The 12,476-nt window shown below is 42.4% G+C and overlaps 1 pseudogene; it reads right to left on the bottom strand.

Moving 5' to 3' along the window:
- Positions 1-284: 284 nt before the first annotated feature.
- On the bottom strand, positions 285-10,831 carry LOC129678537 (vomeronasal type-2 receptor 26-like; annotated as a pseudogene).
- Between the last annotated feature and the right edge of the window lie 1,645 nt (positions 10,832-12,476).

Genomic DNA, 12,476 nt, shown 5'->3' with positions numbered 1-12,476 from the left:
TGATCCTTTTCCAGTCCTGTTACTTGATGTTGAAAAATGAGAGGACCGTGACGTAAAGAAATGTGCAGTAGACACACTGGAAGTCTCAGCTGACTGGCAACTATCTGACTTCTGGTGTTTTTGGTCATTGTGACTATTCGTCTCCAAAGATAATAGTGACAATTAAGGAGCAGTTGTCCAGGTTTAGTGGAATGCATTGACTTCACACCACTCTTTTGAATCTTTATTTCTACATGCTTCATCTCATACAAACCACGATAAATTCCTTTATCTGAAGGAGGAAGTTATTTAAAGAACTTTTTTGAATGGTCACCAGATCTCAGGAGGATCCCATGGCATTTGGGAAGAAATATCAGGCCACTAAGCCAGCACTGGAGGGCAGAATTGAAAGAATCACCACAGCCACCATGGTTTTTGCCTTTGGAGCTCAGGTAAGTGGGTATGGAAGGAATCTGCAAACTGCAGAAAACCAGCATACTGAACATGACTGTTCTTGCCTTTTTGAAGCTGTTGGATAGCCTCCTTGCCAGAAAAGCGATAAGCAAGCTCAGCACTGCCAGAAAGCCCAAGATGCAATACGAGGCATATTTGTCAGGGAAATGGGTAAATGTTGTCAGCCAGACTGCTGAGATGCACAATTGAATGACGGAACCAACACAGACTACAGTGTTTGAGAGTTGGGCCACCATACACATTTGTAATGTGTTTCCTGGTTTGATGCTTTGAAGGCCACAACCACAATGAAGGTCTTTACTAAGATAGCAAAAACAGCAACAGAAAATACAACTCCCAAAATCATTTGTCTCAAGACACAGGTGAATGTTCTATGTTGGCCAATGAATATTAATGAGCAAGAGAAACAGGGCATTAGAGAAAGGAGGAGGGTATAACTGAGATTTATGCTATTTGCTCTAACAATGGGTGTGTCCCAATATCAGATAAATAATCCTAAAGTCATTGCCAAAAAAGTAGATAAACTACTGGCCAGCGATACCAAAACAGCTCCTTGAGTATCTTCGCGGGACAAAAATATCATAATTTTAGGGAAACACTGACTTTTCTGCTTATTTGTCAGTGGACTGTGGAAAGGGCATGGGAAGAGAAGAGGGAGGGGGTGGGATTGGGAAGGGACGAGGGAGGGGGCTACAGTTGGAATACAAAGAGAATAAATTTTAATAAATAAATATGCAAATAAAATAAAATAAAAAAAGATACAGGTAGAGGCAACTGTTCAAGCAGTTAAGGCAAATGCAGGGGAATGGGAAGTCTTAGCCACTGAGCCTAGCGTTACTCACTCTGAAGGACACTAGCATGGGACCCATCTTTCCTCAGGAAGGCAGTTACGGCAGGGCAGGGGACTGCACACCTGTGTTTCACAATCAGGAGACAGAAACAGAAGGATCCCCAGCCAGTCTGGTCTACATACTGCATTCTAGGAGACAGAAACAGAAGGATCCCCAGCCAGTCTGGTCTACATGCTGCATTCTGGGTCAGACAGAACGTCACAGTGAGGCCTTATCGCAAAAGAAAAGAAGAAGGAAGGAAGGAAGAAAAGGAAAGGAAAGGAAGGAAAGAAAACAATTGCATACTGAACTGTGAGTTTATATGTCACACAAAAAATTCTAGAAACACAAGCAAAGTATTGATCATTCTATACTGTTAATTTCTCTTAGCACTGCTTTCATTGTGTCCCATAAGTCTGGGTATGTTGTGCCTTCATTTTCAATGAATTCTAGGAAGTCTTTAATTTCTTTATTTTTTTCCCTAAGCCCAGCTGTAATTGAGTAGTGAGTTATTCAGTATGTGTAGGCTTTTTCTATTTCTGCTGTTGTTGAGGTCCAGCTTTAGACCATGGTGGTCAGATAGGATACAAGGGATTATTTCAGTCTTCTTGTATCTGCTGAGGCTTGCTTTGTGACCAATTATATGGCCTATTTTGGAGAAGGTTCCAGGAGGTGCTAAAAAGAAGGTATACTCTTGAATTTGGGTGAGAGGTTCTGTAGATATCTATTAGGTCCATTTGATTTAGGACCCCTGTAAGTGCCACTATTTTCCTGTTTGACTTCTGTCTGGATGATCTGTCCCTTGGTGAGAGTGGAGAGTTGAAGTCTTCCACTATTAAGGTGTTGGGACCAACATCCTTAGCTATCAGGAAATGCAAATCAATATGACCCTGAGATTTCACCTTACACCCATCAGAATGGCTAAGATAAAAAACTCAAGTGACAATACATGCTGGAGAGGATGTGGAGAAAGGGGCACCCTCCTCCACTGCTGGTGGGAATGTAAACTTGTACAACCACTTTGAAATCAATCTGGCACTTTCTCAGATAATTAGGAATAGTGCTTCCTCAAGATCCTAATACCCCACTCTTAGGCATATATCCAAAATATGCTCAAGTACACAACAAGGACATTTGTTTAACCATGTTTGTAGCAGTAGCAGAACCTAGAAACAACCCAGATGTCCTTAAAGAAGGAATGGATACAGAAATTGTGGCACATCTACACAATGGAATATTACTCAGCAATTAAAAAACAAGGACATCATGAAATTTGCAGGTAAATGGTGGTATCTAGAAAAGATCTTCCCGAGTGAGTTATCTCAGAAGCAGAAAGACACACACGGTATATACTCGCTTATAAGTGGATAATATAGGATAAACCTATAATATAGGATAAACATTCTAAAATCTGTACACCTAAAGAAGCTAAACAAGAAGGAGGACCCTGGGTAAGATGATCAATCCTCACTCAGAAAGACAAACATGATGGACATTGGAAGAAAGAGAAAAACAGGAAACAGGACAGGAACCTACCACAGAAGGCCTTTGAAAGACTCTACCCAGCAGTGTACCAAAGCAGATGCTGAGACTCATAACCAAACCTTGGGCAGAGTTCAGGGAATCATATGAAAGTAGGGGAAGATAGTAAGACCTGGAGAGAATAGGAGCTCCATAAGGAGAGCAACAGAACCAAAATATAGGGGCATAGGGGTCTTTTCTAAGACTGATACTCCAACAAGGTCCATTCATGGATATAACCTAGAACCCCTGCTCAGATGTAGCCCATGGCAGCTCAGTATCCAAGTGGGTTCCCTAGTAAGGGAAACAGGGACTGTCTCTGACATGAACTCAGTGACTGGCTATTTGACCACTCCCCCTGAGGGAGGAGCAGCCTTTCCAGGCCACAGAGGAGGACATTGCACCCAGTCCTGATGAGACTTGATAAGCTAGGGTCAGATGGAAAGGGAAGAGGACCTCCCCTATCTGTGGACTTGGAGAGGGACATGGGAGTTGATGAGGGAGGGAGAGTGGAATTGGGAAGGAATGAGGAAGGGGGCTACAACTGGGATACAAAGTGAATAAGATGTAATTAATGTAAAAAAATAAAAATTTAATTAAAAAAATTCTCAGCCAAAGACTGGTTCAACCAGTTTTTTTTTCCCAGTGATATGTATAGGTTGTCTTCAGGATAATTTCTTCACGGTCATTATCCAAAGTTAATGTGCTTGGCTACCAGCTCTGCTCACTCTCCCTTCTGATTCTGAAGAATATATCCTTTAACATAAGCAGCTAGGTACTGGCGGTTTGGAGAAAAATGGTACACAGGAAATACAGCTGGTTGGACTACTACAAGAGAATAGATGTAATGCCCTAAAAAAGCATTTTACAAAGTATTAGCAGCAGCCGAAATGCCAATGGGCCAGAGAACCCAGTCTGAATCTACTTAAGAGGGTGTGTGGTGAGTCCTGATCGCAGTTAGTCCAAGTAACGAAACATTTGTATAATGATAATTTCATCTGTGGATGCTGCTGCGTACAGAGCACACCCCTAGCATACATAAAGCTTTAGGTTCAATTCTCAGCACACAAAAATCTGATAAATGCATGATGGTGATGATAGGAATATTTTTCTCCAAATTATTTAGTACAGTGGGATCATATTATTCAGTTAAACCCCTGATTTGCAAATAACAAACTCTCCCATTTGTAAACTGTTTTTTCAAAATTAGTATTTTTTTTAGCACAGCATAAAAATTATTGTTCCAGAGTATGGAAAGCTTAAGTATAGGAGTACAAGAATAATGTTATACTTGGTAGTTGTTAGACTCTGAAGGATAAAGGATTCAATCACATACTTATAAACGTTAAGGTTTCCCTTGATGGCTTAGAAAGTACTGATATGGGGTGAAGAGAAAAAGGTTGCCCTAAGCATGTTAGGCAAGACTAGAGGCGCTTAAAAAGTTGGTGTCCCTAGAGAGTATGAAGGTAGATACATTTTCCTGCCTTTTTATCTATTAAAGTCAATGTGTTACTTTTCTAAGAAAGTGGTGATATTTGAAGTCGGCGAGAGGACACCGCAGGGGCTTGTGGGGGCTCATCAGCAAGCCCAGCACTCAGGAAGCAGCCAGTTGGGACTGCTGCAACCCTGCCACCAAAAGAAGCAAAGGACTTTATTTTAAACAGTCTGCGACAGGTAAAGATTTCAATCAGGAGGGTAAAATGGGCAGGGCAAAATGCCCGCTTTGAAGTGCGCGTTAGATGTGAAGTCGGGGCACAAAACTCCTGGAGGAAACCTTGCTGGTGAGCTCTCGAGAGGGTTTGCAGCTAGACTCACCACGACGGGAGTCACAGAGCGGTGCGGTGGGAGGAGCAGACCCACACAGTCATTCATCCGAGAGCACCCAGCGCTTGGTGTTTAGTGGCCTCATGCTAGCTCACAGTGCCAGGGAATACAAAAAGAGAGCTCCAGCAGCAAACGTATTCAACCATCCTGCAAATACCCAGTTAGTCCTCAAATAAGGATTTATGGAGTTTCTACTGATCACCGTAGTTTGAAGGGTCTCAGACACCGATCTCGGCGCCCGAGGAAGGCAGCGCTGTGATTCCTCTGATTTGACGAGTTGTGTGATCACTGTAATTTATAGAGTTACTCTGATGTTTAATTTTCCCTCACGAGGAAAATTGGTTGTAAGCATGAAATAAGGTCATGCTTTTATAACGCATTTCATAGTTTAGGGGATACAGGGAGCGCTAACTGTACCCATTTCTATGGCTACAGCAATAACAGAGCCATTAGTGAAAAGCAGGGGTGGAAAGAAAAGAAACTGAACTCGGCGCGCATGTGCAGAGGACAGAGCTTGGCCAGATGCTGGAGCGCACTCCCGTCGTCTTAGTCGCCGAGGAGGCTGAGGCCGGAGGATTGCTGGAGCCCAGGAGTTTGAGACCAACCTGGGCAGCACAGCCCGGCTCAATTTCAAAATAAAACAAGCAAAAACAACGGTGACGAAAATGGCTGGGCTGAAATAAATTAAAAACAATTTTTTTTTTCGTTTCGGTTTTCAAGACAGGGTTTCTCTATGTAGCCCTGGCCAACCTGGAACTTACTCTGTAGACCAGGCTGTCCTTGAACTCAGAGATCTGCCTGCCTCTGCCTCCTGAGAGCTAAGGTTAACGGTGTGCGCCATCACCACCCAGCAAGAACTTGTTTTAAAGTGCTGTGAGCTGGCCATTTAAATATAAATGTATCTTCAGGCATTGTGCCACTCCCAACACCTTCTTGTCTGTCATTTCCACATTCAAAACCATTTCTAGAAATAGCTGTTTCATTTGCAGTCTCTCCATCTGGGACGGGGGGACAACCAAAGCAACAAAGCGGTCTTCCTTCAAGAGGTGTTATGGTGGCGCACACCTATGATCCCAGTCTCCGGGAGGCAGAGACAGGCAGATCTCTGTGAGTTCAGGGCCAGCCTGGTCTACAGAGTGAGTCCAGGACAGCCAAGCATACACAAAGAAACCCTGTCTCAACACACACACACACACACACACACACACACACACACACACACACATACACATGAGATGTTTTTCTGAATCCAAGTGGACAACTTTGCAAACAGCAAAAGGAGTCTGTTTAGGAGACATGGAAGGAAGGAAACCAGTCAATATGGGAAATTCGGTTTTAGCATCCAAATGGTAGATTTCAGCAACTCTTCTGTGTATTGTAGCAACAAAGAACTACAATGCTTTTGGAGATCTTGATGCCCAAAGAGACATCTTTCTATTTTATTGCATTCACCTGCTATTTTTTTGTTTTATTATATTTTTGTTATTTAAAACAAATTAAAAATTTTAAATATATTTCGATGCTATCCTTCCCCTCCCCCAAGTCCATCCAGATCATGTCTTCCTTCCTACCCACCAAGCGTCAATTCTTTCTCAAATAACAATCCCAAATCCCCAAACAACAAATAAAACACCCTAAACCTAGAAAATGAGATACAGGAGCACGCAAAAAGAAAACAAAAATAAGACAAAACCCATCAAACTGTAACCAAATAAAGGAGGAAAAAAGAAAAACAGGACCCCCCCCAAAAAACCCCTAAAAACCCTGTGGATTCCCTTTTTTGCTGCCCAACTACTCCTGAACACGAGACTTGCCCTGGAATGGTTGATATACCCAGTGTCATTCTATGAGGAAAAAATTGGACCTCCCCTCCCCCAGCTGGGTCTCCAGAAGACCGTCATGGTCTCATCACTGTGTGTGACCGCTCTTGTCATCACACCACTGAGATGTTCAGGATGAACAGTCTCAACAATTAAGAGAGACGAACGTGCACATAATTTTTAAATTCAAATCCCAAAATACCTATTTGCAGAGACTGTTTTTTTTTTCCCCCAGGTCTTCATTTTATTTCTCTCACTCAAGTCAGGCACTTCCACTTAAGCTTTGAACTCTATGATTCATTTAGAAAACTGACCAAGCTGTTTTTTGTTTTTTCTGTTTTTTGTTTTTTTTTTTTTTCATTGCCAGGTAGGCCATGGGTCTAGTTGATCATTACAAGGATAGGAAAGTTGAAGGATTAATCCAAAATCCACTTATTACAGTGATTCTGCACACAGAAAGTTCCAGTACTGGGCATTGGAAAGGACAAAGTAAGGTCACTCCCAGCCTAATGGCATTCATCAGTCCGTTCCCTTAAACCCTGTTCTCTGAGGAATAGTGCATGGTGCTGACTTCAAAGGTACCCAGTTCACTGTGTTCACCGTAAGTTTGTCATTGAGGGAAAAATGCTGAACACTGAGAGCCAGAGATGAACTCACCAACTTTCACTTGAGCTTTGGTGCCATTCTGCAGAGACTGGTAATGAGACATCTCAGCCTGGTTGTCCTTATCCACAACATTCTCTTCATTGGTGCTTCTTTCCGGTTGGCCTGTTTTGAAGAATGGAGAGAGCTAAAAGTGAAACAAAGCTTCCAGAACTGGATCTATAAGCCACTGAAATGCAAATAACGCTGGTTACTTTAGCTGCCTTCTTTTTTCTCTAACTGCACATTCCAGCGGCTTTCATTACTGTTTCACATATCAAACATTTATCACAGGGCTAATACGTGCCAAAAGAAGGCCTGTATGCTTTATATCATACTAACAAAGTTATGTTTGCTAACGCCACCGCCACTTTATAAACGGAACTTTTCTAAGTCACCCAGTGATGACGTGAGGACTCTGCGCACCAGATTATTTATTTTTTATTTTTAGCTCAAGAGGTTTATTGACTATAGTACATGGTAAGCATGGGGAAGAAGCAGATTCTTGTTTTGAAGAAAAATAGGAGCAATTTGAATGAGGCATTTTAAACTCTTTGCCTAATAGCTTTTCTTTCTTTCTTTCACTTTTATTTTTTATTGATTTATTATTTATTACAATTTATTCATTTTGTATCCTGGTTGTAGCCCCCTCCCTCATCTCTTTCCAGTCCCACCCTCCCTCCCTTTTCTCCCCCTATATGAAAGGTCTTCCTACCCTACTATCTGACCCTAGCCTATCAGGTTTTATCAGGACTGGCTGCATCTTCTTCTTCTGTGGCCTGGCAAGGCTGCTTCCCCATTAGGGGAAGGTGATCAGAGAGCCTGTCACTGAGTCCATGTCAGAGACAGCCCCTGTTCCCATTACTAGGGAACCCACTTGGACACTGAGCTGCCTATGATCTACATCTGCGCAGGAGGTCTAGATCCTCCCCTTGCGTGATCCTCAGTTGGTGCATCGATCTCTGCAGGCCTCCCTGGGCCCAGAATAGCTTTTTAAGAAAAATGCTTTTTGCTTTCACAAATAAAAAATTACTTAAGAAAGTTCTAATAAAATAAAAAGTTCTAATAAAAGTAAAAGTTTCAGTGAAGGATGGAGAACACGTGTGATATAAAAATTGTCAGAATATGAGATGGAAAGCTATGAAGATGGATGGGAGTAAGAGAGAAAATAGAGTGTGGGCAATTTAACCAAAACTGAAGATATATGAAGAAGTCACATGGCGATCTATGACTTTATAAGCTAGTTAGAAATAACCGCCATAGTCTAAAAAGAGTTTGAATGGAGGTTATTACATTTTGTTAAATAAAAAAAAAATCCCAGTGGTAATACTTTTAGTTAAGAAACTCCAAAAGGACCCCCAAATTAAACAAGTTATTATCATTGCCCTTGGTGACCCATCTTAACCCTGTAGTAAGGCTCTTTTGCTGAAGACACCACACACCCTGGCTGCGGGACACAGAAGCAAGGCTGGAACTAGGCTGACAGCTTCTTTCTGGTTGACTGGCTTTTATAGTGCCAGGAGTTGCACTGCAAGCTCTTGTAGAAGAAAAGTCAGCAGTGGTCTTTCCCCGCTGTGGACCTTGCATTCTTTAATACCCACCACCCAGACATGAAGCGCTTCCCGGAGTAACACTGGCACACTGTTATGGGGATAAATCACCATTTCCTGATGGTGTTTGAGGCCTTCTGTACAAGAAGGACTTCACGCTCATTTCTGCAAACCTATGCAAAGGTCCATGTCTGGGGAGATCAGAGCCCCTATGGGTGAGCCTACTACTTCTGTTTTGCTAAGAAGACACACTGTTAAATTGCCTTCTCCATATTTATACACATAGACTAGTGCCATTGTCAGATTATAGCAAGGAAGTTTCACTTTGCAGAGAATATCAGTTAGTGAAGATACCCGTGGCTAGTGAAAGGGCTCGAGAAAGAAATGACTATGAAGTGCCCAACCTTAATTGAGACACTCATCTGATCATCCTGGAGGCACAGGAAACATTGTGAAAGAGGGGACATAAAGAATTTAAGAGCAAGATAATGGGGAGGAGGTCCATGAAATGCTGTCTTACGGGTGTGACATGGCCATGGGATTCATGAGCTTTTGGCAGCTAAGTTTGCCTGTATAATTGATCCCATTAATATTCAGCCACAGATGTGGGAGGAGGCTCACTGGCTCCAGCTCATCACATGGGGGCTATTAGGATTCTGTGGAAGAGAATATCATTGTCTTCAGAGATACAGCCACTTTCAAGTTACTTCTGCTCCAGTGGATAGTATAATTGAGCATTGCATTTTATTTTTCTAATAGGCAATAATCTGCTTGAAGCTATAAAGTAAACACAACATCGTGCAGCTATATCTTTAGATAAATGGAATGGCTGACAGCACTGTTACAACAAATGAGAAAGAGGAAGTGTTGCCGAATGTGCCAGCCCTGCTGGCAGGCAGTATTTTTAAGTATGTATTGAAAACATTAGAAAAACCACTGGAAATTTTCAAGTATAACTAATATTATAAGGGAAGAAGTGAATAATAAAAATAGTCAATTAAATCTGAAGAAGTCAGATAAAGAGCAGATGACAAAAAAGAGGCCAACATCCCCCCCCCAATAGAAAATTCTCACATGATGTTCATCAATATAAAGATCAATAACCAATTTAATGTGAGACCACCAAATGCATGAATTTCTACCCAAAACAAATTGGAGTAAAACACAATAAACAAACAAAAAGCCACCAAGACTCAGCTGTGTGCCAGCTAGCATGAAATCCGCAGGGAGAGTCAGTGTTCCGTGGGGATGCAGAATGTGAGACTGTACCTGTTCTTGAGCACATGGTCCTAAACTCATGCATGTACTCACTCACTGGGCTTAAACCACAGAGCACACGATTGATGGGAAGAAAGGTGGTAGGGATAATGGAGGAATTGTAGGAGAGGGGATGAGGAGTGGATTAGATCTAAACACGTCTTATGCAAGTATGACATTTTCAAACAGTAAAAAGGAGTAAGAAAGAAACAATGGTAGATTGACAAGGCATGGAGAACAAATGGTACCAACACTACTTAACAGAAAGTTGGAACCAAGTATGTTAAAGATAGACAAAGCAGCCTTCAGGAAAAACAATACTTTCCAGGCGTTAGAAGGGACATGAGAACAATAATTAAAATAAAGAGTAAAACCAACAACATGAGACTTATCTTATAAGTAATGCTGAAAGAAATTCTTCAAGCTGAAATTAGAGGATATTAATTCATAAAAAAAAAGCCAAAGTAGAAAATCAAGGGCAAGTATACACATACAGTAAAATTCAGTATACCGGAATTTACTAATGATGATAAATCAATTCTAACTATAGTGCAGTGGTTTAAAAACAACAATAAAAGTAACCGAGTCAAGAGAAAACCCCACCGTGAAGGAAGCCATCGGGACTGACCTCAGGTCACCCAGACAATCCCTGAAAAAAGGAGGTCCTGGGGTCTGGCAGGTGCTCAGCCGCCAGCCCAGAGACCTGCCTGCTCACCCAACTCACCATCCCAGATAGAACTGTGGGCCCAGGGCACCAGAGACTGGGTTTCCCAATGGGGAGGAAACCCCACGGTAAGGGAAACAGCAGGTCCGACCTCAGGGCACTCAGCCGAACCCTCCTCCCCAAAAAACTTCTCAGGGGGAGGGGGAAGAAGTTCCCGGGTTCCTGCAGGCGCCCAGTCACCAGCACAGAGCCACTCACCTGTGCTTGCATGCTCTACTCACCATCCCAGACTGACTGAACTGTGGACCCCAAAACACCACAGACTGAGTTTTTCTGTTGGGAGGAAATCCCTCAGTGGGAGAAACATCAGGTCTGACCTCAGGACACCCAGCTCCAGAAAAATTTCTGGGCTCCCTCAGGCTCCAGGCTCTAGCCTCCTGCTGCATGCATGAGTGCTGCACTCACTTGCCACTGATTACTGTTTGGGTACTGGGGCACAGAGCTCCAACCTCAGACCTACAGAAGCCTGGGATACACAGGCTCAGCCCCAGACACCAACAGGTGCAACCTGTTCTCCTAGCTAAACTGACCAAACTGCGGGGCTCTCTGCTCCTTCAAGAGGGCTGTGTCCAGTAAACACAATGTAAGAGCAGCAGCAGTAACCCACTAAATTCAGAGGAAGAACCCTAGCAGCAGGGCAGCTGTCTCCAGGATTTCTCCTGGTGAGAGGAGAGCCCTCTGATTACCAACGACCATAGTTACAACACAGGTCCATATGCCTGAGGTGAGCTGTGGCAATTCCTGAGAAGCACTGGCTACTTGGTGACTGTACCCAAAAAGTTGAGGAGGTCACCTTCAGAAACAACCATCTTCCTGCCAAGGGGATTCTCCCCAGCCCAGGATTCCGGGAGGTACCAGAAACTAAAAGCTAAAACCTGAGACATCCAGATGGGTCAAGGCCAGCATAAAAGCACAACCAACAAAAGCCAAAGCAATATGGCATCTTCAGAACCCAGTAATCCAGGGGCAAAGCAGCCCTTGAAACCCTATCATCAGTAAAATTCGAGAAAATGACCTTACATCTATGCTTCTGAAGAGGAAAATGGAGGAAACAAATAAAATATGTAAAGAACTAGAGGAAGATAAAGTCAAACAGATTATGGCCATCGGTAAAGAAATACAGGATGATGCAGCTAAACAGTTTGTGGCCTTCATAGAGTAAATACTTAAATCACTGAAAGAAATATAAGAAACAGAGGAATGTTTAAACAGGTGAAGGAATTGAAGGAAAAGCAGGAAAATGCAGTCAGACAGGTGAAGGAAATAAAAAAAAATGGTTCAAGATTTGAAGATAGAATTGGAAAAATTAAAGAAAACACAAACGGAGGAAATCATGGAGAGGAAGAAATTAGGAAGAAAACTGGAACTGTGGAGGTAAGCATAGCTGACAGACTACAAGAGATGGAAGAAAGAATCTCAGGTGTGGAAGATACAATGGAAGAAATCAATGTATCCATCAAAGAAAACGTTAAATCTAAAAAGTCCTTACATAAACCATCCAAGAAATCCAAGACAACATGAAAAGACAAAACCTAAGAATAGTAGGAATAGAGGAAGAGGAAGATTCCCTACTCCAAGGCCCAGAAACTATTTTTAAAAAATCATAGAAGAAAATTTCCCCAACTTAAAGGAGAGGCCTACAAAACACCTAATAAGTTAGACCAGAAAAGAAATCAAAACAGCAAGTTTACAGAACAAAGAAAAAATACTAAAAGCTGCAAGGGAAAAAGGACAAGTAACATAATGGCAAACCCATCAGAATCACACCTGACTTCTCAACAGAGGCTAATGAAAGCCAGAAGGGCCTGGGTGGATATCATGCAAACTCTAAGAGAACACAGATGTCAGTCAGCCC

Source organism: Psammomys obesus, unplaced genomic scaffold, assembly GCF_907164565.1.
Source record: "Psammomys obesus unplaced genomic scaffold, mPsaObe1.curated_primary_1811, whole genome shotgun sequence".
NCBI classification, from domain to species: domain Eukaryota; kingdom Metazoa; phylum Chordata; class Mammalia; order Rodentia; family Muridae; genus Psammomys; species Psammomys obesus.
This window is presented reverse-complemented; position numbering and strand designations above follow the sequence as displayed.